Genomic DNA, 24,651 nt, shown 5'->3' with positions numbered 1-24,651 from the left:
TTGGCCGGAATTCGAGTGTAAGGCTCGGCAGGTCGTTCGACCTTACCTCGGCAGGGAGACCAAGCTTCCCAGGCCTAGTCGGAGAGTCAGGCAAGGGGGCTTGGCCGGAGTTCGAGTGTAAGGCTCGGCAGGACGTTCGACCTTACCTCGGCAGGGAGACCAAGCTTCCCAAGCCTAGCAGGAGAGTCAGGCAAGGGGGCTTGGCCGGAGTTCGAGTGCAAAGCACAGCAGGACGTTCGACCTTACCTCGGCAGGGAGACCAAGCTTCCCAAGCCTAGTAGGAGAGTCAGGCAAGAGGGCTTGGCCAGAGTTCGAGTGTAAGGCTCGGCAGGACGTTCGACCTTACCTCGGTAGGGAGACCAATCTTCCCGAGCCTAGTAGGAGAGTCAGGCAAGGGGGCTTGGCCGGAGTTCGAGTGTAAGGCTTGGCAGGACATTCGACCTTACCCCGGCAGGCAGACCAAGCTTCCCAAGCCTAGTAGGAGAGTCAGGCAAGGGGGCTTGGCCGGAGTTCGAGCGTAAGGCTCGGAAGGACGTTCGACCTTACCCCGCCAGGGAGACCAAGCTTCCCAAGCCTAGTAGGAGAGTCAGGCAAGGGGGCTTGGCCGGAGTTCGAGTGTAAGGCTCGGCAGGACGTTCCAGATTACCTCGGCAGGGAGACCAAGCTTCCCAAGCCTAGTAGGGTCAGGCAAGGGGGCTTGGCAGGAGTTCGAGTGTAAGGCTCCGCAGGACGTTCGACCTTACCTCGGCAGGGAGACCAAGCTTCCCAAGCCTAGTAGGGGAGTCAGGCAAGGGAGCTAGGCCGGAGTTCGAGTGTAAGGCTCGGTAGGACGTTCGACCTTACCTCGGCAGGGAGACCAAGCTTCCCAAGCCTAGTAGGGTCAGGCAAGGGGGCTTGGCAGGAGTTCGAGTGTAAGGCTCCGCAGGACGTTCGACCTTACCTCGGCAGGGAGACCAAGCTTCCCAAGCCTAGTAGGAGAGTAAAGGAAGGGGACTTGGCCCGAGTTCGAGTGAAAGGCTCGGCAGGACGTTCGACCTTACCTCGGCAGGGAGACCAAGCTTCCCAAGCCTAGCAGGAGAGTCAGGCAAGGGGTCTTGGCCGGAGTTCGAGTGTAAGGCTCGTCAGGACGTTCAACCTTACCTCGGCAGGGAGACCAAGCTTCCCAAGCCTAGTAGGAGAGTCAGGCATGTGGGCTTGGCTGGAGTTCGAATGTAAAGCTCGGCAGGACGTTCTACCTTACCTCGGCAGGGAGACCAAGCTTTCCAAGCCAAGTAAGGGAGTCAGGCCAGGGGGCTTGGGCGGAGTTCAAGTGTCAGGCTCGGCAGGATGTTCGACCTTACCTCGACAGGGTGACTAAGCTTCCCATGCCTACTAGGGTCAGGCAAGGGGGCTTGGCCGGAGTTCGAGTGTAAGACTCGGCAGGACGTTCAACCTTACCTCGGCAGGGAGACCAAGCTTCCCAAGCCTAGCAGGAGAGTCAGGCAAGGGGGCTTGGCCGGAGTTCGAGTGTAAAGCTCGGCAGGACGTTCTACCTTACCTCGGCAGGGAGACCAAGCTTCCCAAGCCTAGAAGGAGAGTCAGGCAAGGGGGCTTGGCCGGAGTTCGAGTGTAAGGCTCGGCAGGACTTTTGACCTTACCTCGGCAGGGAGACCAAGCTTCCCAAGCCTAGTAGGAGAGTCAGGCAAGGGGACTTGGCCTGAGTTCTAGTGTAAGGCTCGGCAGGACGTTCGACCTTACCTCGGCAGGGAGACCAAGCTTCCCAAGCCTAGTAGGGTCAGGCAAGGGGGCTTGGCAGGAGTTCGAGTGTAAGGCTCGGTAGGACGTTCGACCTTACCTCGGCAGGGAGACCAAGCTTCCCAAGCGTAGTAGGAGAGTCAGGCAGGGGGGCTTGGCCGGAGTTCGAGTGTAAAGCTCGGCAGGACGTTCTACCTTACCTCGGCAGGGAGACCAAGCTTCCCAAGCCTCGTAGGAGAGTCAGGCAAGGGGGCTTGGCCGGAGTTCGAGTGTAAGGCTCGGCAGGACGTTCGACCTAACCTCGGCAGGGAGACCAAGCTTCCCAGGCCTAGTCGGAGAGTCAGGCAAGGGGGCTTGGCCGGAGTTCGAGTGTAAGGCTCGGCAGGACGTTCGACCTTACCTCGGCAGGGAGACCAAGCTTCCCAAGCCTAGCAGGAGAGTCAGGCAAGGGGGCTTGGCCGGAGTTCGAGTGCAAAGCACCGCAGGACGTTCGACCTTACCTCGGCAGGGAGACCAAGCTTCCCAAGCCTAGTAGGAGAGTCAGGCAAGAGTGCTTGGCCAGAGTTCGAGGGTAAGGCTCGGCAGGACGTTCGACCTTACCTCGGTAGGGAGACCAAGCTTCCCGAGCCTTGTAGGAGAGTCAGGCAAGGGGGCTTGGCCGGTGTTCGAGTGTAAGGCTCGGCAGGACGTTCGACCTTACCCCGGCAGGGAGACCAAGCTTCCCAAGCCTAGTAGGAGAGTCAGGCAAGGTGGCTTGGCCGGAGTTCGAGCGTAAGGCTCGGCAGGACGTTCGACCTTACCCCGGCAGGGAGACCAAGCTTCCCAAGCCTAGTAGGAGAGTCAGGCAAGGGGGCTTGGCCGGAGTTCGAGTGTAAGGCTCGGCAGGACGTTCCAGATTACCTCGGCAGGGAGACGAAGCTTCCCAAGCCTAGTAGGATAGTCAGGCAAGGGGGCTTGGCCGGAGTTCGAGTGTAAGGCTCGGCACGACTTTTGACCTTACCTCGGCAGGGAGACCAAGCTTCCCAAGCCTAGAAGGCGCAGGCAAGGGGGCTTGGCAGGAGTTCGAGTGTAAGGCTCGGTAGGACATTTGACCTTACCTCGGCAGGGAGAACAAGCTTCCCAAGCCTAGTAGGAGAGTCAGGCAAGGGGGATTGGCCGGAGGTCGAGTGTAAAGCTCAGCAGGATATTCTACCTTGCCTCGGCAGGGAGACCAAGCTTCCCATGCCTCGTAGGAGAATCAGGCAAGGCGGCTTGGCCGGAGTTCGAGTGTAAGGCTCGGCAGGACGTTCGACCTAACCTCGGCAGGGAGACCAAGATTCCCAGGCCTAGTCGGAGAGTCAGGCAAGGGGGCTTGGCCGGAGTTCGAGTGTAAGGCTCGGCAGGACGTTCGACCTTACCTCGGCAGGGAGACCAAGCTTCCCAAGCCTAGCAGGAGAGTCAGGCAAGGGGGCTTGGCCGGAGTTCGAGTGTAAAGCAGGGCAGGACGTTCGACCTTACCTCGGCAGGGAGACCAAGCTTTCCAAGCCTAGTAGGAGAGTCAGGCAAGGGGGCTTGGCAGGAGTTCGAGTGTAAGGCTCGGCAGGACGTTCAACCTTACCTCAGCAGGGAGACCAAGCTTCCCAAGCCTAGTAGGGTCAGGCAAGGGGGCTTGGCCAGAGTTCGAGTGTAAGGCTCGGCAGGACGTTCGACCTTACCTCGGCAGGGAGACCAAGCTTCCCAAGCCTAGTAGGGTCAGGCAAGGCGGCTTGGCAGGAGTTCGAGTGTAGGGCTCGGTAGGACGTTCGACCTTACCTCGGCAGGGAGGCCAAGATCCCAAGCCTAGTAGGAGAGTCAGGCAAGGGGGCTTGGCAGGAGTTCGAGTGAAAGGCTCCGCAGGACGTTCGACCTTACCTCGGCAGGGAGACCAAGCTTCCCAAGCCTAGTAGGAGAGTCAGGCAAGGGAGCTAGGCCGGAGTTCGAGTGTAAGGCTCGGCAGGACGTTCGACCTTACCTCGGCAGGGAGACCAAGTTTCCCACGCCTAGTAGGAGAGTCAGGCAAGGGGTATTGGCCGGAGTTCGAGTGTAAGGCTCGGCAGGACGTTCGACCTTACCTCGGCAGGGAGACCAAGCTTCCCAAGCCCAGCAGGAGAGTCAGGCAAGGGGGCTTGGCCGGAGTTCGAGTGTAAGGCTCGGCAGGACGTTCGACCTTACCTCGGCAGGGAGACGAAGCTTCCCAGGCCTAGTAGGGTCAGGCAAGGGGGCTTGGCCGGAGTTCGAGTGTAAGACTCGGCAGGACGTTCAACCTTACCTCGGCAGGGAGACCAAGCTTCCCAGGCCTAGCAGGAGAGTCAGGCAAGGGGGCTTGGCTGGAGTTCGAGTGTAAAGCTCGGCAGGACGTTCTACCTTACCTCGGCAGGGAGACCAAGCTTCCCAAGCCTCGTAGGACAGTCAGGCAAGGCAACTAGGCCGGAGTTCGAGTGTAAGGCTCGGCAGGACGTTCGACCTTACCTCGGCAGGGAGACCAAGCTTCCCAAGCCTAGTAGGAGAGTCAGGCAAGGGGGCTTGGCCAGAGTTCGAGTGTAAGGCTCGGCAGGACGTTCGACCTTACCTCGGCAGGGAGACCAAGCTTCCCAAGCCTAGTAGGCTCAGGCAAGGGGGCTTGGCAGGAGTTCGAGTGTAAGGCTCGGTAGGACGTTCGACCTTACCTCGGCAGGGAGACCAAGCTTCCCAAGCCTAGTAGGAGAGTCAGGCAGGGGGTCTTGGCCGGAGTTCGAGTGTAAAGCTCGTCAGGACGTTCTACCTTACCTCGGCAGGGAGACCAAGCTTCCCAAGCCTAGCAGGAGAGTCAGGCAAGGCGGCTTGGCCGGAGTTCGAGTGTAAGGCTCGGCAGGACGTTCGACCTAACCTCAGCAGGGAGACCAAGCTTCCCAGGCCTAGTCGGAGAGTCAGGCAAGTGGACTTGGCTGGAGTTCGAGTGTAAGGCTCGGCAGGACGTTCGACCTTACCTCGGCAGGGAGACCAAGCTTCCCAAGCCTAGCAGGAGACTCAGGCAAGGGGGCTTGGCCGGAGTTCGCGTGTAAAGCTCAGCAGGATATTCTACCTTGCCTCGGCAGGGAGACCAAGCTTCCCATGCCTCGTAGGAGAGTCAGGCAAGGCGGCTTGGCCGGAGTTCGAGTGTAAGGCTCGGCAGGACGTTCGACCTAACCTCGGCAGGGAGACCAAGATTCCCAGGCCTAGTCGGAGAGTCAGGCAAGGGGGCTTGGCCGGAGTTCGAGTGTAAGGCTCGGCAGGACGTTCGACCTTACCTCGGCAGGGAGACCAAGCTTCCCAAGCCTAGCAGGAGAGTCAGGCAAGGGGGCTTGGCCGGAGTTCGAGTGCAAAGCACCGCAGGACGTTCGACCTTACCTCGGCAGGGAGACCAAGCTTCCCAAGCCTAGTAGGAGAGTCAGGCAAGAGTGCTTGGCCAGAGTTCGAGGGTAAGGCTCGGCAGGACGTTCGACCTTACCTCGGTAGGGAGACCAAGCTTCCCGAGCCTTGTAGGAGAGTCAGGCAAGGGGGCTTGGCCGGAGTTCGAGTGTAAGGCTCGGCAGGACGTTCCAGATTACCTCGGCAGGGAGACCAAGCTTCCCAAGCCTAGTAGGAGAGTCAGGCAAGGGGGCTTGGCCGGAGTTCGAGTGTAAGGCTCGGCATGACTTTTGACCTTACCTCGGCAGGGAGACCAAGCTTCCCAAGCCTAGAAGGCGCAGGCAAGGGGGCTTGGCAGGAGATCGAGTGTAAGGCTCGGTAGGACATTTGACCTTACCTCGGCAGGGAGAACAAGCTTCCCAAGCCTAGTAGGAGAGTCAGGCAAGGGGGATTGACCGGAGGTCGAGTGTAAAGCTCACCAGGATATTCTACCTTGCCTCGGCAGGGAGACCAAGCTTCCCATGCCTCGTAGGAGAATCAGGCAAGGCGGCTTGGCCGGAGTTCGAGTGTAAGGCTCGGCAGGACGTTCGACCTAAATTCGGCAGGGAGACCAAGATTCCCAGGCCTAGTCGGAGAGTCAGGCAAGGGGGCTTGGCCGGAGTTCGAGTGTAAGGCTCGGCAGGACGTTCGACCTTACCTCGGCAGGGAGACCAAGCTTCCCAAGCCTAGTAGGAGAGTCAGGCAGGGGGGCTTGGCCGGAGTTCGAGTGTAAAGCTCGGCAGGACGTTCTACCTTACCTCGGCAGGGAGACCAAGCTTCCCAAGCCTCGTAGGAGAGTCAGGCAAGGCGGCTTGGCCGGAGTTCGAGTGTAAGGCTCGGCAGGACGTTCGACCTAACCTCGGCAGGGAGACCAAGCTTCCCAGGCCTAGTCGGAGAGTCAGGCAAGGGGGCTTGGCCGGAGTTCGAGTGTAAGGCTCGGCAGGACGTTCGACCTTACCTCGGCAGGGAGACCAAGCTTCCCAAGCCTAGCAGGAGAGTCAGGCAAGGGGGCTTGGCCGGAGTTCGAGTGTAAAGCACAGCAGGACGTTCGACCTTACCTCGGCAGGGAGACCAAGCTTCCCAAGCCTAGTAGGAGAGTCAGGCAAGAGGGCTTGGCCAGAGTTCGAGTGTAAGGCTCGGCAGGACGTTCGACCTTACCTCGGCAGGGAGACCAAGCTTCCCGAGCCTAGTAGGAGAGTCAGGCAAGGGGGCTTGGCCGGAGTTCGAGTGTAAGGCTCCGCAGGACGTTCGACCTTACCCCGGCAGGGAGACCAAGCTTCCCAAGCCTAGTAGGAGAGTCAGGCAAGGGGGCTTGGCCGGAGTTCGAGTGTAAGGCTCGGCAGGACGATCGACCTAACCTCGGCCAGGAGACCAAGCTTCCCAGGCCTAGTCGGAGAGTCAGGCAAGGGGGCTTGGCCGGAGTTCGAGTGTGAAGCACAGCAGGATGTTCGACCTTACCTCGGCAGGGAGACCAAGCTTCCCAAGCCTAGTAGGAGAGTCAGGCAAGAGGGCTTGGCCAGAGTTCGAGTGTAAGGCTCGGCAGGACGTTCGACCTTACCTCGGTAGGGAGACCAAGCTTCCCGAGCCTAGTAGGAGAGTCAGGCAAGGGGGCTTGGCCGGAGTTCGAGTGTAAGGCTCGGCAGGACGTTCGACCTTACCCCGGCAGGGAGACCAAGCTTCCCAAGCCTAGTAGGAGAGTCAGGCAAGGGGGCTTGGCCGGAGTTCGAGCGTAAGGCTCGGCAGGACGTTCGACCTTACCCCGGCAGGGAGACCAAGCTTCCCAAGCCTAGTAGGAGAGTCAGGCAAGGGGGCTTGGCCGGAGTTCGAGTGTAAGGCTCGGCAGGACGTTCCAGATTACCTCGGCAGGGAGACCAAGCTTCCCAAGCCTAGTAGGAGAGTCAGGCAAGGGGGCTTGGCCGGAGTTCGAGTGTAAGGCTCGGCAGGACTTTTGACCTTACCTCGGCAGGGAGACCAAGCTTCCCAAGCCTAGAAGGCGCAGGCAAGGGGGCTTGGCAGGAGTTCGAGTGTAAGGCTCGGTAGGACATTTGACCTTACCTCGGCAGGGAGAACAAGCTTCCCAAGCCTAGTAGGAGAGTCAGGCAAGGGGGATTGGCCGGAGTTCGAGTGTAAAGCTCAGCAGGATATTCTACCTTGCCTCGGCAGGGAGACCAAGTTTCCCATGCCTCGTAGGAGAGTCAGGCAAGGCGGCTTGGCCGGAGTTCGAGTGTAAGGCTCGGCAGGACGTTCGACCTAACCTCGGCAGGGAGACCAAGATTCCCAGGCCTAGTCGGAGAGTCAGGCAAGGGGGCTTGGCCGGAGTTCGAGTGTAAGGCTCGGCAGGACGTTCGACCTTACCTCGGCAGGGAGACCAAGCTTCCCAAGCCTAGTGGGGGAGTCAGGCAAGGGGGCTTCGGCGGAGTTCAAGTGTAAGGCTCAGCAGGACGTTCGACCTTACCTCAGCAGGGAGACCAAGCTTCCCAAGCCTAGTAGGAGAGTCAGGCAAGAGTGCTTGGCCAGAGTTCGAGGGTAAGGCTCGGCAGGACGTTCGACCTTACCTCGGTAGGGAGACCAAGCTTCCCGAGCCTTGTAGGAGAGTCAGGCAAGGGGGCTTGGCCGGAGTTCGAGTGTAAGGCTCGGCAGGACGTTCGACCTTACCCCGGCAGGGAGACCAAGCTTCCCAAGCCTAGTAGGAGAGTCAGGCAAGGTGGCTTGGCCGGAGTTCGAGCGTAAGGCTCGGCAGGACGTTCGACCTTACCCCGGCAGGGAGACCAAGCTTCCCAAGCCTAGTAGGAGAGTCAGGCAAGGGGGCTTGGCCGGAGTTCGAGTGTAAGGCTCGGCAGGACGTTCCAGATTACCTCGGCAGGGAGACCAAGCTTCCCAAGCCTAGTAGGAGAGTCAGGCAAGGGGGCTTGGCCGTAGTTCGAGTGTAAGGCTCGGCACGACTTTTGACCTTACCTCGGCAGGGAGACCAAGCTTCCCAAGCCTCGAAGGCGCAGGCAAGGGGGCTTGGCAGGAGATCGAGTGTAAGGCTCGGTAGGACATTTGACCTTACCTCGGCAGGGAGAACAAGCTTCCCAAGCCTAGTAGGAGAGTCAGGCAAGGGGGATTGACCGGAGGTCGAGTGTAAAGCTCAGCAGGATATTCTACCTTGCCTCGGCAGGGAGACCAAGCTTCCCATGCCTCGTAGGAGAATCAGGCAAGGCGGCTTGGCCGGAGTTCGAGTGTAAGGCTCGGCAGGACGTTCGACCTAACCTCGGCAGGGAGACCAAGATTCCCAGGCCTAGTAGGAGAGTCAGGCAAGGGGGCTTGGCCGGAGTTCGAGTGTAAGGCTCGGCAGGACGTTCGACCTTACCTCGGCAGGGAGACCAAGCTTCCCAAGCCTAGCAGGAGAGTCAGGCAAGGGGGCTTGGCCGGAGTTCGAGTGTAAAGCAGGGCAGGACGTTCGACCTTACCTCGGCAGGGAGACCAAGCTTTCCAAGCCTAGTAGGAGAGTCAGGCAAGGGGGCTTGGCAGGAGTTCGAGTGTAAGGCTCGGCAGGACGTTCGACCTTACCTCAGCAGGGAGACCAAGCTTCCCAAGCCTAGTAGGAGAGTCAGGCAAGGGGGCTTGGCCGGCGTTCGAGTGTAAGGCTCGGCAGGACGTTCGACCTTACCTCGGCAGGGAGACCAAGCTTCCCAAGCCTAGTAGGGTCAGGCAAGGCGGCTTGGCAGGAGTTCGAGTGTAAGGCTCGGTAGGACGTTCGACCTGACCTCGGCAGGGAGGCCAAGATCCCAAGCCTAGTAGGAGAGTCAGGCAAGGGGGCTTGGCAGGAGTTCGAGTGAAAGGCTCCGCAGGACGTTCGACCTTACCTCGGCAGGGAGACCAAGCTTCCCAAGCCTAGTAGGAGAGTCAGGCAAGGCGGCTTGGCCGGAGTTCGAGTGTAAGGCTCGGCAGGACGTTCGACCTAACCTCGGCAGGGAGACCAAGCTTCCCAGGCCTAGTCGGAGAGTCAGGCAAGGGGGCTTGGCCGGAGTTCGAGTGTAAGGCTCGGCAGGACGTTCGACCTTACCTCGGCAGGGAGACCAAGCTTCCCAAGCCTAGCAGGAGAGTCAGGCAAGGGGGCTTGGCCGGAGTTCGAGTGTAAAGCACAGCAGGACGTTCGACCTTACCTCGGCAGGGAGACCAAGCTTCCCAAGCCTAGTAGGAGAGTCAGGCAAGAGGGCTTGGCCAGAGTTCGAGTGTAAGGCTCGGCAGGACGTTCGACCTTACCTCGGCAGGGAGACCAAGCTTCCCGAGCCTAGTAGGAGAGTCAGGCAAGGGGGCTTGGCCGGAGTTCGAGTGTAAGGCTCCGCAGGACGTTCGACCTTACCCCGGCAGGGAGACCAAGCTTCCCAAGCCTAGTAGGAGAGTCAGGCAAGGGGGCTTGGCCGGAGTTCGAGTGTAAGGCTCGGCAGGACGATCGACCTAACCTCGGCCAGGAGACCAAGCTTCCCAGGCCTAGTCGGAGAGTCAGGCAAGGGGGCTTGGCCGGAGTTCGAGTGTGAAGCACAGCAGGATGTTCGACCTTACCTCGGCAGGGAGACCAAGCTTCCCAAGCCTAGTAGGAGAGTCAGGCAAGAGGGCTTGGCCAGAGTTCGAGTGTAAGGCTCGGCAGGACGTTCGACCTTACCTCGGTAGGGAGACCAAGCTTCCCGAGCCTAGTAGGAGAGTCAGGCAAGGGGGCTTGGCCGGAGTTCGAGTGTAAGGCTCGGCAGGACGTTCGACCTTACCCCGGCAGGGAGACCAAGCTTCCCAAGCCTAGTAGGAGAGTCAGGCAAGGGGGCTTGGCCGGAGTTCGAGCGTAAGGCTCGGCAGGACGTTCGACCTTACCCCGGCAGGGAGACCAAGCTTCCCAAGCCTAGTAGGAGAGTCAGGCAAGGGGGCTTGGCCGGAGTTCGAGTGTAAGGCTCGGCAGGACGTTCCAGATTACCTCGGCAGGGAGACCAAGCTTCCCAAGCCTAGTAGGAGAGTCAGGCAAGGGGGCTTGGCCGGAGTTCGAGTGTAAGGCTCGGCAGGACTTTTGACCTTACCTCGGCAGGGAGACCAAGCTTCCCAAGCCTAGAAGGCGCAGGCAAGGGGGCTTGGCAGGAGTTCGAGTGTAAGGCTCGGTAGGACATTTGACCTTACCTCGGCAGGGAGAACAAGCTTCCCAAGCCTAGTAGGAGAGTCAGGCAAGGGGGATTGGCCGGAGTTCGAGTGTAAAGCTCAGCAGGATATTCTACCTTGCCTCGGCAGGGAGACCAAGTTTCCCATGCCTCGTAGGAGAGTCAGGCAAGGCGGCTTGGCCGGAGTTCGAGTGTAAGGCTCGGCAGGACGTTCGACCTAACCTCGGCAGGGAGACCAAGATTCCCAGGCCTAGTCGGAGAGTCAGGCAAGGGGGCTTGGCCGGAGTTCGAGTGTAAGGCTCGGCAGGACGTTCGACCTTACCTCGGCAGGGAGACCAAGCTTCCCAAGCCTAGTGGGGGAGTCAGGCAAGGGGGCTTCGGCGGAGTTCAAGTGTAAGGCTCAGCAGGACGTTCGACCTTACCTCAGCAGGGAGACCAAGCTTCCCAAGCCTAGTAGGAGAGTCAGGCAAGAGTGCTTGGCCAGAGTTCGAGGGTAAGGCTCGGCAGGACGTTCGACCTTACCTCGGTAGGGAGACCAAGCTTCCCGAGCCTTGTAGGAGAGTCAGGCAAGGGGGCTTGGCCGGAGTTCGAGTGTAAGGCTCGGCAGGACGTTCGACCTTACCCCGGCAGGGAGACCAAGCTTCCCAAGCCTAGTAGGAGAGTCAGGCAAGGTGGCTTGGCCGGAGTTCGAGCGTAAGGCTCGGCAGGACGTTCGACCTTACCCCGGCAGGGAGACCAAGCTTCCCAAGCCTAGTAGGAGAGTCAGGCAAGGGGGCTTGGCCGGAGTTCGAGTGTAAGGCTCGGCAGGACGTTCCAGATTACCTCGGCAGGGAGACCAAGCTTCCCAAGCCTAGTAGGAGAGTCAGGCAAGGGGGCTTGGCCGTAGTTCGAGTGTAAGGCTCGGCACGACTTTTGACCTTACCTCGGCAGGGAGACCAAGCTTCCCAAGCCTCGAAGGCGCAGGCAAGGGGGCTTGGCAGGAGATCGAGTGTAAGGCTCGGTAGGACATTTGACCTTACCTCGGCAGGGAGAACAAGCTTCCCAAGCCTAGTAGGAGAGTCAGGCAAGGGGGATTGACCGGAGGTCGAGTGTAAAGCTCAGCAGGATATTCTACCTTGCCTCGGCAGGGAGACCAAGCTTCCCATGCCTCGTAGGAGAATCAGGCAAGGCGGCTTGGCCGGAGTTCGAGTGTAAGGCTCGGCAGGACGTTCGACCTAACCTCGGCAGGGAGACCAAGATTCCCAGGCCTAGTAGGAGAGTCAGGCAAGGGGGCTTGGCCGGAGTTCGAGTGTAAGGCTCGGCAGGACGTTCGACCTTACCTCGGCAGGGAGACCAAGCTTCCCAAGCCTAGCAGGAGAGTCAGGCAAGGGGGCTTGGCCGGAGTTCGAGTGTAAAGCAGGGCAGGACGTTCGACCTTACCTCGGCAGGGAGACCAAGCTTTCCAAGCCTAGTAGGAGAGTCAGGCAAGGGGGCTTGGCAGGAGTTCGAGTGTAAGGCTCGGCAGGACGTTCGACCTTACCTCAGCAGGGAGACCAAGCTTCCCAAGCCTAGTAGGAGAGTCAGGCAAGGGGGCTTGGCCGGCGTTCGAGTGTAAGGCTCGGCAGGACGTTCGACCTTACCTCGGCAGGGAGACCAAGCTTCCCAAGCCTAGTAGGGTCAGGCAAGGCGGCTTGGCAGGAGTTCGAGTGTAAGGCTCGGTAGGACGTTCGACCTGACCTCGGCAGGGAGGCCAAGATCCCAAGCCTAGTAGGAGAGTCAGGCAAGGGGGCTTGGCAGGAGTTCGAGTGAAAGGCTCCGCAGGACGTTCGACCTTACCTCGGCAGGGAGACCAAGCTTCCCAAGCCTAGTAGGAGAGTCAGGCAAGGGAGCTAGGCCGGAGTTCGAGTGTAAGGCTCGGCAGGACGTTCGACCTTACCTCGGCAGGGAGACCAAGCTTCCCAAGCCTAGTAGGAGAGTCAGGCAAGGGGGCTTGGCCGGAGTTCGAGTGTAAGGCTCGGTAGGACGTTCGACCTTACCTCGGCAGGGAGACCAAGCTTCCCAAGCCTAGTAGGAGAGTCAGGCAGGGGGGCTTGGCCGGAGTTCGAGTGTAAAGCTTGGCAGGACGTTCTACCTTACCTCGGCAGGGAGACCAAGCTTCCCAAGCCTCGTAGGAGAGTCAGGCAAGGCGGCTTGGCCGGAGTTCGAGTGTAAGGCTCGGCAGGACGTTCGACCTTACCCCGGCAGGGAGACCAAGCTTCCCAAGCCTAGTAGGAGAGTCAGGCAAGGGAGCTAGGCCGGAGTTCGAGTGTAAGGCTCGGCAGGACGTTCGACCTTACCTCGGCAGGGAGACCAAGCTTCCCAAGCCTAGTAGGCTCAGGCAAGGGGGCTTGGCAGGAGTTCGAGTGTAAGGCTCGGTAGGACGTTCGACCTTACCTCGGCAGGGAGACCAAGCTTCCCAAGCCTAGTAGGAGAGTCAGGCAGGGGGGCTTGGCCGGAGTTCGAGTGTAAAGCTTGGCAGGACGTTCTACCTTACCTCGGCAGGGAGACCAAGCTTCCCAAGCCTCGTAGGAGAGTCAGGCAAGGCGGCTTGGCCGGAGTTCGAGTGTAAGGCTCGGCAGGACGTTCGACCTTACCCCGGCAGGGAGACCAAGCTTCCCAAGCCTAGTAGGAGAGTCAGGCAAGGGGGCTTGGCCGGAGTTCGAGGGTAAGGCTCGGCAGGACGTTCGACCTTACCCCGGCAGGGAGACCAAGCTTCCCAAGCCTAGTAGGAGAGTCAGGCAAGGGGGCTTGGCCGGAGTTCGAGTGTAAGGCTCGGCAGGACGTTCCAGATTACCTCGGCAGGGAGACCAAGCTTCCCAAGCCTAGTAGGAGAGTCAGGCAAGGGGGCTTGGCCGGAGTTCGAGTGTAAGGCTCGGCACGACTTTTGACCTTACCTCGGCAGGGAGACCAAGCTTCCCAAGCCTAGAAGGCGCAGGCAAGGGGGCTTGGCAGGAGATCGAGTGTAAGGCTCGGTAGGACATTTGACCTTACCTCGGCAGGGAGAACAAGCTTCCCAAGCCTAGTAGGAGAGTCAGGCAAGGGGGATTGACCGGAGGTCGAGTGGAAAGCTCAGCAGGATATTCTACCTTGCCTCGGCAGGGAGACCAAGCTTCCCATGCCTCGTAGGAGAATCAGGCAAGGCGGCTTGGCCGGAGTTCGAGTGTAAGGCTCGGCAGGACGTTCGACCTAACCTCGGCTGGGAGACCAAGATTCCCAGGCCTAGTCGGAGAGTCAGGCAAGGGGGCTTGGCCGGAGTTCGAGTGTAAGGCTCGGCAGGACGTTCGACCTTACCTCGGCAGGGAGACCAAGCTTCCCAAGCCTAGCAGGAGAGTCAGGCAAGGGGGCTTGGCCGGAGTTCGAGTGTAAAGCAGGGCAGGACGTTCGACCTTACCTCGGCAGGGAGACCAAGCTTTCCAAGCCTATTAGGAGAGTCAGGCAAGGGGGCTTGGCAGGAGTTCGAGTGTAAGGCTCGGCAGGACGTTCGACCTTACCTCAGCAGGGAGACCAAGCTTCCCAAGCCTAGTAGGGTCAGGCAAGGGGGCTTGGCCAGAGTTCGAGTGTAAGGCTCGGCAGGACGTTCGACCTTACCTCGGCAGGGAGACCAAGCTTCCCAAGCCTAGTAGGGTCAGGCAAGGCGGCTTGGCAGGAGTTCGAGTGTAAGGCTCGGTAGGACGTTCGACCTGACCTCGGCAGGGAGGCCAAGATCCCAAGCCTAGTAGGAGAGTCAGGCAAGGGGTCTTGGCAGGAGTTCGAGTGAAAGGCTCCGCAGGACGTTCGACCTTACCTCGGCAGGGAGACCAAGCTTCCCAAGCCTAGTAGGAGAGTCAGGCAAGGGAGCTAGGCCGGAGTTCGAGTGTAAGGCTCGGCAGGACGTTCGACCTTACCTCGGCAGGGAGACCAAGTTTCCCAAGCCTAGTAGGAGAGTCAGGCAAGGGGTATTGGCCGGAGTTCGAGTGTAAGGCTCGGCAGGACGTTCGACCTTACCTCGGCAGGGAGACCAAGCTTCCCAAGCCTAGCAGGAGAGTCAGGCAAGGTGGCTTGGCCGGAGTTCGAGTGTAAGGCTCGGCAGGACGTTCGACCTTACCTCGGCAGGGAGACCAAGCTTCCCAAGCCTAGTAGGGTCAGGCAAGGGGGCTTGGCCGGAGTTCGAGTGTAAAGCTCGGCAGGACGTTCAACCTTACCTCGGCAGGGAGACCAAGCTTCCCAGGCCTAGCAGGAGAGTCAGGCAAGGGGGCTTGGCTGGAGTTCGAGTGTAAAGCTCGGCAGGACGTTCTACCTTACCTCGGCAGGGAGACCAAGCTTCCCAAGCCTCGTAGGACAGTGAGGCAAGGCAGCTAGGCCGGAGTTCGAGTGTAAGGCTCGGCAGGACGTTCGACCTTACCTCGGCAGGGAGACCAAGCTTCCCAAGCCTAGTAGGAGAGTCAGGCAAGGGGGCTTGGCCGGAGTTCGAGTGTAAGGCTCGGCAGGACGTTCGACCTTACCTCGGCAGGGAGACCAAGCTTCCCAAGCCTAGTAGGCTCAGGCAAGGGGGCTTGGCAGGAGTTCGAGTGTAAGGCTCGGTAGGACGTTCGACCTTACCTCGGCAGGGAGACCAAGCTTCCCAGGCCTAGTCGGAGAGTCAGGCAAGGGGGCTTGGCCGGAGTTCGAGTGTAAGGCTCGGCAGGACGTTCGACCTTACCTCGGCAGGGAGACCAAGCTTCCCAAGCCTAGTAGGAGAGTCAGGCAAGAGGGCTTGGCCAGAGTTCGAGTGTAAGGCTCGGCAGGACGTTCGACCTTACCTCGGTAGGGAGACCAAGCTTCCCGAGCCTAGTAGGAGAGTCAGGCAAGGGGGCTTGGCCGGAGTTCGAGTGTAAGGCTCGGCAGGACGATCGACCTAACCTCGGCAGGGAGACCAAGCTTCCCAGGCCTAGTCGGAGAGTCAGGCAAGGGGGCTTGGCCGGAGTTCGAGTGTAAAGCACAGCAGGACGTTCGACCTTGCCTCGGCAGGGAGAACAAGCTTCCCAAGCCTAGTAGGAGAGTCAGGCAAGAGGGCTTGGCCAGAGTTCGAGTGTAAGGCTCGGCAGGACGTTCGACCTTACCTCGGTAGGGAGACCAAGCTTCCCGAGCCTAGTAGGAGAGTCAGGCAAGGGGGCTTGGCCGGAGTTCGAGTGTAAGGCTCGGCAGGACGTTCGACCTTACCCCGGCAGGGAGACCAAGCTTCCCAAGCCTAGTAGGAGAGTCAGGCAAGGGGGCTTGGCCGGAGTTCGAGCGTAAGGCTCGGCAGGACGTTCGACCTTACCCCGGCAGGGAGACCAAGCTTCCCAAGCCTAGTAGGAGAGTCAGGCAAGGGGGCTTGGCCGGAGTTCGAGTGTAAGGCTCGGCAGGACTTTTGACCTTACCTCGGCAGGGAGACCAAGCTTCCCAAGCCTAGAAGGCGCAGGCAAGGGGGCTTGGCCGGAGTTCGAGTGTAAGGCTAGGTAGGACATTTGACCTTACCTCGGCAGGGAGAACAAGCTTCCCAAGCCTAGTAGGAGAGTCAGGCAAGGGGGATTGGCCGGAGTTCGAGTGTAAAGCTCAGCAGGATATTCTACCTTGCCTCGGCAGGGAGACCAAGCTTCCCATGCCTCGTAGGAGAGTCAGGCAAGGCGGCTTGGCCGGAGTTCGAGTGTAAGGCTCGGCAGGACGTTCGACCTAACCTCGGCAGGGAGACCAAGATTCCCAGGCCTAGTCGGAGAGTCAGGCAAGGGGGCTTGGCCGGAGTTCGAGTGTAAGGCTCGGCAGGACGTTCGACCTTACCTCGGCAGGGAGACCAAGCTTCCCAAGCCTAGCAGGAGAGTCAGGCAAGGGGGCTTGGCCGGAGTTCGAGTGTAAAGCACGGCAGGATGTTCGACCTTACCTCGGCAGGGAGACCAAGCTTTCCAAGCCTAGTAGGAGAGTCAGGCAAGGGGGCTTGGCAGGAGTTCGAGTGTAAGGCTCGGCAGGACGTTCGACCTTACCTCAGCAGGGAGACCAAGCTTCCCAAGCCTAGTAGGGTCAGGCAAGGGGGCTTGGCCAGAGTTCGAGTGTAAGGCTCGGCAGGACGTTCGACCTTACCTCGGCAGGGAGACCAAGCTTCCCAAGCCTAGTAGGGTCAGGCAAGGCGGCTTGGCAGGAGTTCGAGTGTAAGGCTCGGTAGGACGTTCGACCTTACCTCGGCAGGGAGGCCAAGCTCCCAAGCCTAGTAGGAGAGTCAGGCAAGGGGGCTTGGCAGGAGTTCGAGTGAAAGGCTCCGCAGGACGTTCGACCTTACCTCGGCAGGGAGACCAAGTTTCCCAAGCCTAGTAGGAGAGTCAGGCAAGGGGTATTGGCCGGAGTTCGAGTGTAAGGCTCGGCAGGACGTTCGACCTTACCTCGGCAGGGAGACCAAGCTTCCCAAGCCTAGTATGAGACTCAGGCAAGGGGGCTTGGCCGGAGTTCGAGTGTAAGGCTCGGCAGGACGTTCGACCTTACCTCGGCAGGGAGACCAAGCTTCCCAAGCCTAGTAGGGTCAGGCAAGGGGGCTTGGCCGGAGTTCGAGTGTAAGACTCGGCAGGACGTTCAACCTTACCTCGGCAGGGAGACCAAGCTTCCCAGGCCTAGCAGGAGAGTCAGGCAAGGGGGCTTGGCTGGAGTTCGAGTGTAAAGCTCGGCAGGACGTTCTACCTTACCTCGGCAGGGAGACCAAGCTTCCCAAGCCTCGTAGGACAGTCAGGCAAGGCAGCTAGGCCAGAGTTCGAGTGTAAGGCTCGGCAGGACGTTCGACCTTACCTCGGAAGGGAGACCAAGCTTCCCAAGCCTAGTAGGAGAGTCAGGCAAGGGGGCTTGGCCGGAGTTCGAGTGTAAGGCTCGGCAGGACGTTCGACCTTACCTCGGCAGGGAGACCAAGCTTCCCAAGCCTAGTAGGGTCAGGCAAGGGGGCTTGGCCGGAGTTCGAGTGTAAGGCTCGGCAGGACGTTCGACCTTACCTCGGCAGGGAGACCAAGCTTCCCAAGCCTAGTAGGAGAGTCAGGCAAGGGGGCTTGACCGGAGTTCGAGTGTAAGGCTCGGCAGGACTTTTGACCTTACCTCGGCAGCGAGACCAAGCTTCCCGAGCCTAGTAGGCTCAGGCAAGGGGGCTTGGCAGGAGTTCGAGTGTAAGGCTCGGTAGGACATTTGACCTTACCTCGGCAGGGAGACCAAGCTTCCCAAGCCTAGTAGGAGAGTCAGGCAAGGGGGATTGGCCGGAGTTCGAGTGTAAAGCTCAGCAGGACGTTCTACCTTACCTCGGCAGGGAGACCAAGCTTCCCATGCCTCGTAGGAGAGTCAGGCAAGGCGGCTTGGCCGGAGTTCGAGTGTAAGGCTCGGCAGGACGTTCGACCTAACCTCGGCAGGGAGACCAAGCTTCCCAGGCCTAGTCGGAGAGTCAGGCAAGGGGGCTTGGCCGGAGTTCGAGTGTAAGGCTCGGCAGGACGTTCGACCTTACCTCAGCAGGGAGACCAAGCTTCCCAAGCCTAGAAGGGTCAGGCAAGGGGGCTTGGCAGGAGTTCGAGTGAAAGGCTCCGCAGGACGTTCGACCTTACCTCGGCAGGGAGACCAAGCTTCCCAAGCCTAGTAGGAGAGTCAGGCATGGGAGCTAGGCCGGAGTTCGAGTGTAAGGCTCGGCAGGACGTTCGACCTTACCTCGGCAGGGAGACCCAGTTTCCCAAGCATAGTAGGAGAGTCAGGCAAGGGGTATTGGCCGGAGTTCGAGTGTAAGGCTCGGCAGGACGTTCGAACTTACCTCGGCAGGGAGACCAAGCTTCCCAAGCCTAGTATGAGACTCAGGCAAGGGGGCTTGGCCGGAGTTCGAGTGTAAGGCTCGGCAGGACGTTCGACCTTACCTCGGCAGGGAGACCAAGCTTCCCAAGCCTAGTAGGGTCAGGCAAGGGGGCTTGGCCGGAGTTCGAGTGTAAGACTCGGCAGGACGTTCAACCTTACCTCGGCAGGGAGACCAAGCTTCCCAGGCCTAGCAGGAGAGTCAGGCAAGGGGGCTTGGCTGGAGTTCGAGTGTAAAGCTCGGCAGGACGTTCGACCTTACCTCGGCAGGGAGACCAAGCTTCCCAAGCCTACTAGGGTCAGGCAAGTGGGCTTGGCCAGAGTTCGAGTGTTAGGCTCGGCAGGACGTTCGACCTTACCTCGGAAGGGAGACCAAGCTTCCCAAGCCTAGTAGGAGAGTCAGGCAAGGGGGCTTGGCCGGAGTTCGAGTGTAAGGCTCGGCAGGACGTTCGACCTTACCTCGGCAGGGAGACCAAGCTTCCCAAGCCTAGTAGGGTCAGGCAAGGGGGCTTGGCCGGAGTTCGAGTGTAAGGCTCGGCAGGACGTTCGACCTTACCTCGGCAGGGAGACCAAGCTTCCCAAGCCTAGTAGGAGAGTCAGGCAAGGGGGCTTGGCCGGAGTTCGAGTGTAAGGCTCGGCAGGACTTTTGACCTTACCTCGGCAGGGAGACCAAGCTTCCCAAGCCTAGTAGGCTCAGGCAAGTGGGCTTGGCAGGAGTCCGAGTGTAAGGCTCGGTAGGACATTTGACCTTACCTCGGCAGGGAGACCAAGCTTCCCAAGCCTAGTAGGAGAGTCAGGCAAGGGGGATTGGCCGGAGTTCGAGTGTAAAGCTCAGCAGGACGTTCTACCTTACCTCGGCAGGGAGACCAAGCTTCCCATGCCTCGTAGGAGAGTCAGGCAAGGCGGCTTGGCCGGAGTTCGAGTGTAAGGCTCGGCAGGACGTTCGACCTAACCTCGGCAGGGAGACCAAGCTTCCCAGGCCTAGTCGGAGAGTCAGGCAAGGGGGCTTGGCCGGAGTTCGAGTGTAAGGCTCGGCAGGACGTTCGACCTTACCTCGGCAGGGAGACCAAGCTTCCCAAGCCTAGTGGGGGAGACAGGCAAGGGGGCTTGGGCGGAGTTCAAGTGTAAGGCTCAGCAGGACATCCGACCTTACCTCGGCAGGGAGACCGAGCTTCCCAAGCCTAGTAGGAGAGTCAGGCAAGGGGGCTTGGCCAGAGTTCGAGTGTAAGGCTCGGCAGGACGTTCGACCTTACCTCGGCAGGGAGACCAAGCTTCCGAAGCCTAGTTGGGTCAGGCACGGGGGCTTGGCAGGAGTTCGAGTGTAAGGCTCGGTAGGACGTTTGACCTTACCTCGGCAGGGAGACCAAGCTTTCCAAGCCTAGTAGGAGAGTCAGGCAAGGGGCCTTGGCCGGAGTTCGAGTGTAAGGCTCGGCAGGACGTTCGGCCTTACCTCGGCAGGGAGACCAAGCTTCCCAAGCCTAGTAGGAGAGTCAGGCAAGGGTGCTTGGCCGGAGTTCGAGTGTAAGGCTCGGCAGGACGTTCGACCTTACCTCGGCTGGGAGACCAAGCTTCCCAAGCCTAGTAGGAGAGTCAGGCAAGGGGGCTTGGCCAGAGTTCGAGTGTAAGGCTCGGCAGGACGTTCGACCTTACCTCGGCAGGGAGACCAAGCTTCCCAAGCCTAGTAGGGTCAGGCAAGGGGGCTTGGCAGGAGTTCGAGTGTAAGGCTCGGTAGGACATTCGACCTTACCTCGGCAGGGAGACCAAGCTTCCCAAGCCTAGTAGGAGAGTCAGGCAAGGGGGCTTGGCTGGAGTTGGAGCGTAAGGCTCGGCAGGACGTTCGACCTTACCTCGGCAGGGAGACCAATCTTCCCAAGCCTAGTCGGAGAGTCAGGCAATGGAGCTAGGCCAGAGTTCGAGTGTAAGGCTCGGCAGGACGTTCGACCTTACCTCGGCAGGGAGACCAAGTTTCCCAAGCCTAGTAGGCGAGTCAGGCAAGGGGGCTTGGGCGGAGTTCAAGTGTAAGGCTCAGCAGGACATTCGACCTTACCTCGGCAGGGAGACCAAGTTTCCCAAGCCTAGTAGGAGAGTCAGGCAAGGGGGCTTGGCCGGAGTTGGAGTGTAAGGCTCGTCAGGACATTCGACCTTACCTCGGCAGGGAGACCAAGCTTCCCAAGCCTAGTAGGAGAGTCAGGCAAGGGGGCTTGGCCAGAGTTCGAGTGTAAGGCTCGGCTGGACGTTTGACCTTACCTCAGCAGGGAGACCAAGCTTCCCAAGCCTAGCAGGTGAGTCAGGCAAGGGGGCTTGGCTGGAGTTCGAGTGTAAGACTCGGCAGGACGTTCGACTTTACCTCAGCAGGGAGACCAAGATTCCCAAGCCTGGCTAGTGAGTCAGGCAAGGGGGCTTGACTGGAGTTCGAGTGTAAAGCTCGGCAGGACGTTCTACCTTACCTCGGTAGGGAGACCAAGCTTCCCAAGCCTAGTAGGAGAGTCAGGCAAGAGGTCTTGGGCGGAGTTCTAGTGAAATGCTCGGCAGGACGTTCGACCTTACCTCGGCAGGGAGACCAAGGTTCCCATGCCGAGTAGGAGAGTCAGGCAAGGGGGCTTGGCCAGAGTTCGAGTGTAAGGCTCGGCAGGACGTTTGGCCTTACCTCAGCAGGGAGACCAAGCTTCCCAAGCCTAGCAGGAGAGTCAGGCAAGGGGGCTTGGCTGGAGTTCGAGTGTAAAGCTCGGCAGGACGTTCTACCTTACCTCGGCAGGGAGACCAAGCTTCCCAAGCCTCGTAGGAGAGTCAGACAAGGGGGCTTGGCCGGAGTTCGAGTGTAAGGCTCGGCAGGACGTTTGACCTTACCTCGGCAGGGAGACCAAGCTTCCCAAGCCTAGTAGGAGAGTCAGGCAAGGGGACTTGGCCCGAGATAGAGTGTAAGCCTCGGCAGGACGTCCGACCTTACCTCGGCAGGGAGACCAAGCTTCCCAAGCCTAGCAGGAGAGTCAGGCAAGGCGGCTTGGCCGGAGTTCGAGTGTAAAGCACAGCAGGACGTTCGACTTTACCTCGGCAGGGAGACCAAGCATTCCAAGCCTAGTGGGGGAGTCAGGCAAAGGGGCATGGACGGAGTTCAAGTGTAAGGCTCAGGAGGACGTTCGACCTTACCTCGGCAGGGAGACCAAGCTTCCCAAGCCTAGCAGGAGAGTCAGGCAAGGGGGCTTGGCCAGAGTTCGAGTGTAAGGCTCGGCAGGACGTTTGACCTTACCTCGGCAGGGAGACCAAGCTTCCCAAGCCTAGTAGGAGAGTCAGGCAAGGGGGCTTGGCCAGAGTTCGAGTGTAAGGCTCGGCAGGACGTTTGACCTTACCTCAGCCGGGAGACCAAGCTTCCCAAGCCAAGCAGGAGAGTCAGGCAAGGCGGCTTGGCCGGAGTTCGAGTGTAAGGCTCGGCAGGACGTTCGACCTTACCTCGGCAGGCAGACCAAGCTTCCCAAGCCTAGTAGGAGAGTCAGGCAAGGGGGCTTGGCCAGAGTTCGAGTGTAAGGCTCGGCAGGACGTTCGACCTTACCTCAGCAGGGAGACCAAGCTTCCCAAGCCTCGGAGGGTCAGGCAAGGGGGCTTGGCTGGAGTTCGAGTGTAAAGCTCGGCAGGACGTTCTACCTTACCTCGGCAGGGAGACCAAGCTTCCCAAGCCTCGTAGGAGAGTCAGGCAAGGGGGCTTGGCCAGAGTTCGAGTGTAAGGCTCGGCAGGACGTTTGGCCTTACCTCTGCAGGGAGACCAAGCTTCCCAAGCCTAGCAGGAGAGTCAGGCAAGGGGGCTTGGCTGGAGTTCGAGTGTAAAGCGCGGCAGGACGTTCTACGTTACCTCGGCAGGGAGACCAAGCTTCCCAAGCCTAGTAGGAGAGTCAGGCAAGGGGGCTTGGCCGGAGTTCGAGTGTAAGGCACGGCAGGACGTTCGACATTACCTCGGCAGGGAGACCAAGCTTCCCAAGCCTCGTAGGAGAGTCAGGCACGGCGGCTTGGCCGGAGTTCGAGTGTAAGGCTCGGCAGGACGTTCGACCTTACCTCGGCAGGGAGACCAAGCTTCCCAAGCCTAATAGGAGAGTCAGGCAAGGCGGCTTGGCCGGAGTTCGAGTGTAAGGCTCGGCAGGACGTTCGACCTTACCTCGGCAGGGAGACCAAGCTTCCCAAGCCTAATAGGAGAGTCAGGCAAGGGGGCTGGGCCGGAGTTCGAGTGTAAGGCTCGGTAGGACATTCGACCTTACCTCGGCAGGGAGACCAAGCTTCCCAAGCCTAGTAGGAGAGTCAGGCAAGGGGGCTTTGCTGGAGTTGGAGTGTAAGGCTTTGCAGGACGTTCGACCTTACCTCGGCAGGGAGACCAAGCTTCCCAAGCCTAGTAGGAGAGTCAGGCAAGGGAGCTAGGCCGGAGTTCGAGTGTAAGGCTCGGCAGGACCTTCGACCTTACCTCGGCAGGGAGACCAAGTTTCCCAAGCCTAGTAGGAGAGTCAGGCAAGGGGGCTTGGCCGGAGTTCGAGTGTAAGGCTCGGCAGGACGTTCGACCTTACCTCGGCAGGGAGACCAAGCTTCCCAAGCCTAGTAGGAGAGTCAGGCAAGGGGGCTTGGCCGGAGTTCGAGTGTAAGGCTCGGTAGGACGTTCGACCTTACCTCGGCAGGGAGACCAATCTTCCCAAGCCTAGTAGGAGAGTCAGGCAATGGAGCTAGGCCAGAGTTCGAGTGTAAGGCTCGGCAGGACCTTCGACCTTACCTCGGCAGGGAGACCAAGTTTCCCAAGCCTAGTAGGAGAGTCAGGCAAGGGGGCTTGGCCGGAGTTCGAGTGTAAGGCTCGGCAGGACGTTCGACCTTACCTCGGCAGGGAGACCAAGCTTCCCAAGCCTAGTAGGGGAGTCAGGCAAGGGGGCTTGGGCGGAGTTCAAGTGTAAGGCTCAGCAGGACATTCGACCTTACCTCGGCAGGGAGACCAAGTTTCCCAAGCCTAGTAGGAGAGTCAGGCAAGGGGGATTGGCCGGAGTTCGAGTGTAAGGCTCGGCAGGACGTTCGACCTTACCTCGGCAGGGAGACCAAGCTTCCCAAGCCTAGTAGGAGAGTCAGGCAAGGGGGCTTGGCCAGAGTTCGAGTGTAAGGCTCGGCAGGACGTTTGACCTTACCTCAGCCGGGAGACCAAGATTACCAAGCCAAGCAGGAGAGTCAGGCAAGGCGGCTTGGCCGGAGTTCGAGTGTAAGGCTCGGCAGGACGTTCGACCTTAGCTCGGCAGGCAGACCAAGCTTCCCAAGCCTAGTAGGAGAGTCAGGCAAGGGGGCTTGGCCAGAGTTCGAGTGTAAGGCTCGGCAGGACGTTCGACCTTACCTCAGCAGGGAGACCAAGCTTCCCAAGCCTCGGAGGGTCAGGCAAGGGGGCTTGGCTGGAGTTCGAGTGTAAAGCTCGGCAGGACGTTCTACCTTACCTCGGCAGGGAGACCAAGCTTCCCAAGCCTCGTAGGAGAGTCAGGCAAGGGGGCTTGGCCAGAGTTCGAGTGTAAGGCTCGGCAGGACGTTTGGCCTTACCTCGGCAGGGAGACCAAGCTTCCCAAGCCTAGCAGGAGAGTCAGGCAAGGGGGCTTGGCTGGAGTTCGAGTGTAAAGCTCGGCAGGACGTTCTACCTTACCTCGGCAGGGAGACCAAGCTTCCCAAGCCTAGCAGGAGAGTCAGGCAAGGGGGCTTGGCTGGAGTTCGAGTGTAAAGCGCGGCAGGACGTTCTACGTTACCTCGGCAGGGAGACCAAGCTTCCCAAGCCTAGTAGGAGAGTCAGGCAAGGGGGCTTGGCCGGAGTTCGAGTGTAAGGCACGGCAGGACGTTCGACATTACCTCGGCAGGGAGACCAAGCTTCCCAAGCCTAGTAGGAGAGTCAGGCAAGGCGGCTTGGCCGGAGTTCGAGTGTAAGGCTCGGCAGGACGTTCGACCTTACCTCGGCAGGGAGACCAAGCTTCCCAAGCCTAATAGGAGAGTCAGGCAAGGCGGCTTGGCCGGAGTTCGAGTGTAAGGTTCGGCAGGACGTTCGACCTTACCTCCGCAGGGAGACCAAGCTTTCCAAGCCTAATAGGAGAGTCAGGCAAAGCGGCTTGGCCGGAGTTCGAGTGTAAGGCTCGGCAGGACGTACGACCTTACCTGGGCAGGGAGACCAAGCTTCCCAAGCCTAGCAGGAGAGTCAGGCAAGGGGGCTTGGCCAGAGTTCGAGTGTAAGGCTCGGCAGGACGTTTGACCTTACCTCGGCAGGGAGACCAAGCTTCCCAAGCCTAGCAGGAGAGTCAGGCAAGGGGGCTTGGCCAGAGTTCGAGTGTAAGGCTCGGCAGGACGTTTGACCTTACCTCGGCAGGGAGACCAAGCTTCCCAAGCCTAGTAGGAGACTCAGGCAAGGGGGCTTGGCCAGAGTTCGAGTGTAAGTCTCGGCGGGACGTTTGACCTTACCTCAGCCGGGAGACCAAGCTTCCCAAGCCAAGCAGGAGAGTCAGGCAAGGCGGCTTGGCCGGAGTTCGAGTGTAAGGCTCGGCAGGACGTTCGACCTTACCTCGGCAGGCAGACCAAGCTT

The sequence above is a fragment of the Vidua macroura genome, assembly GCF_024509145.1.
Source record: "Vidua macroura isolate BioBank_ID:100142 chromosome W unlocalized genomic scaffold, ASM2450914v1 whyW_random_scaffold_68, whole genome shotgun sequence".
Lineage (NCBI taxonomy): Eukaryota > Metazoa > Chordata > Aves > Passeriformes > Viduidae > Vidua > Vidua macroura.
Note: the sequence above shows the minus strand (reverse complement) of the source record.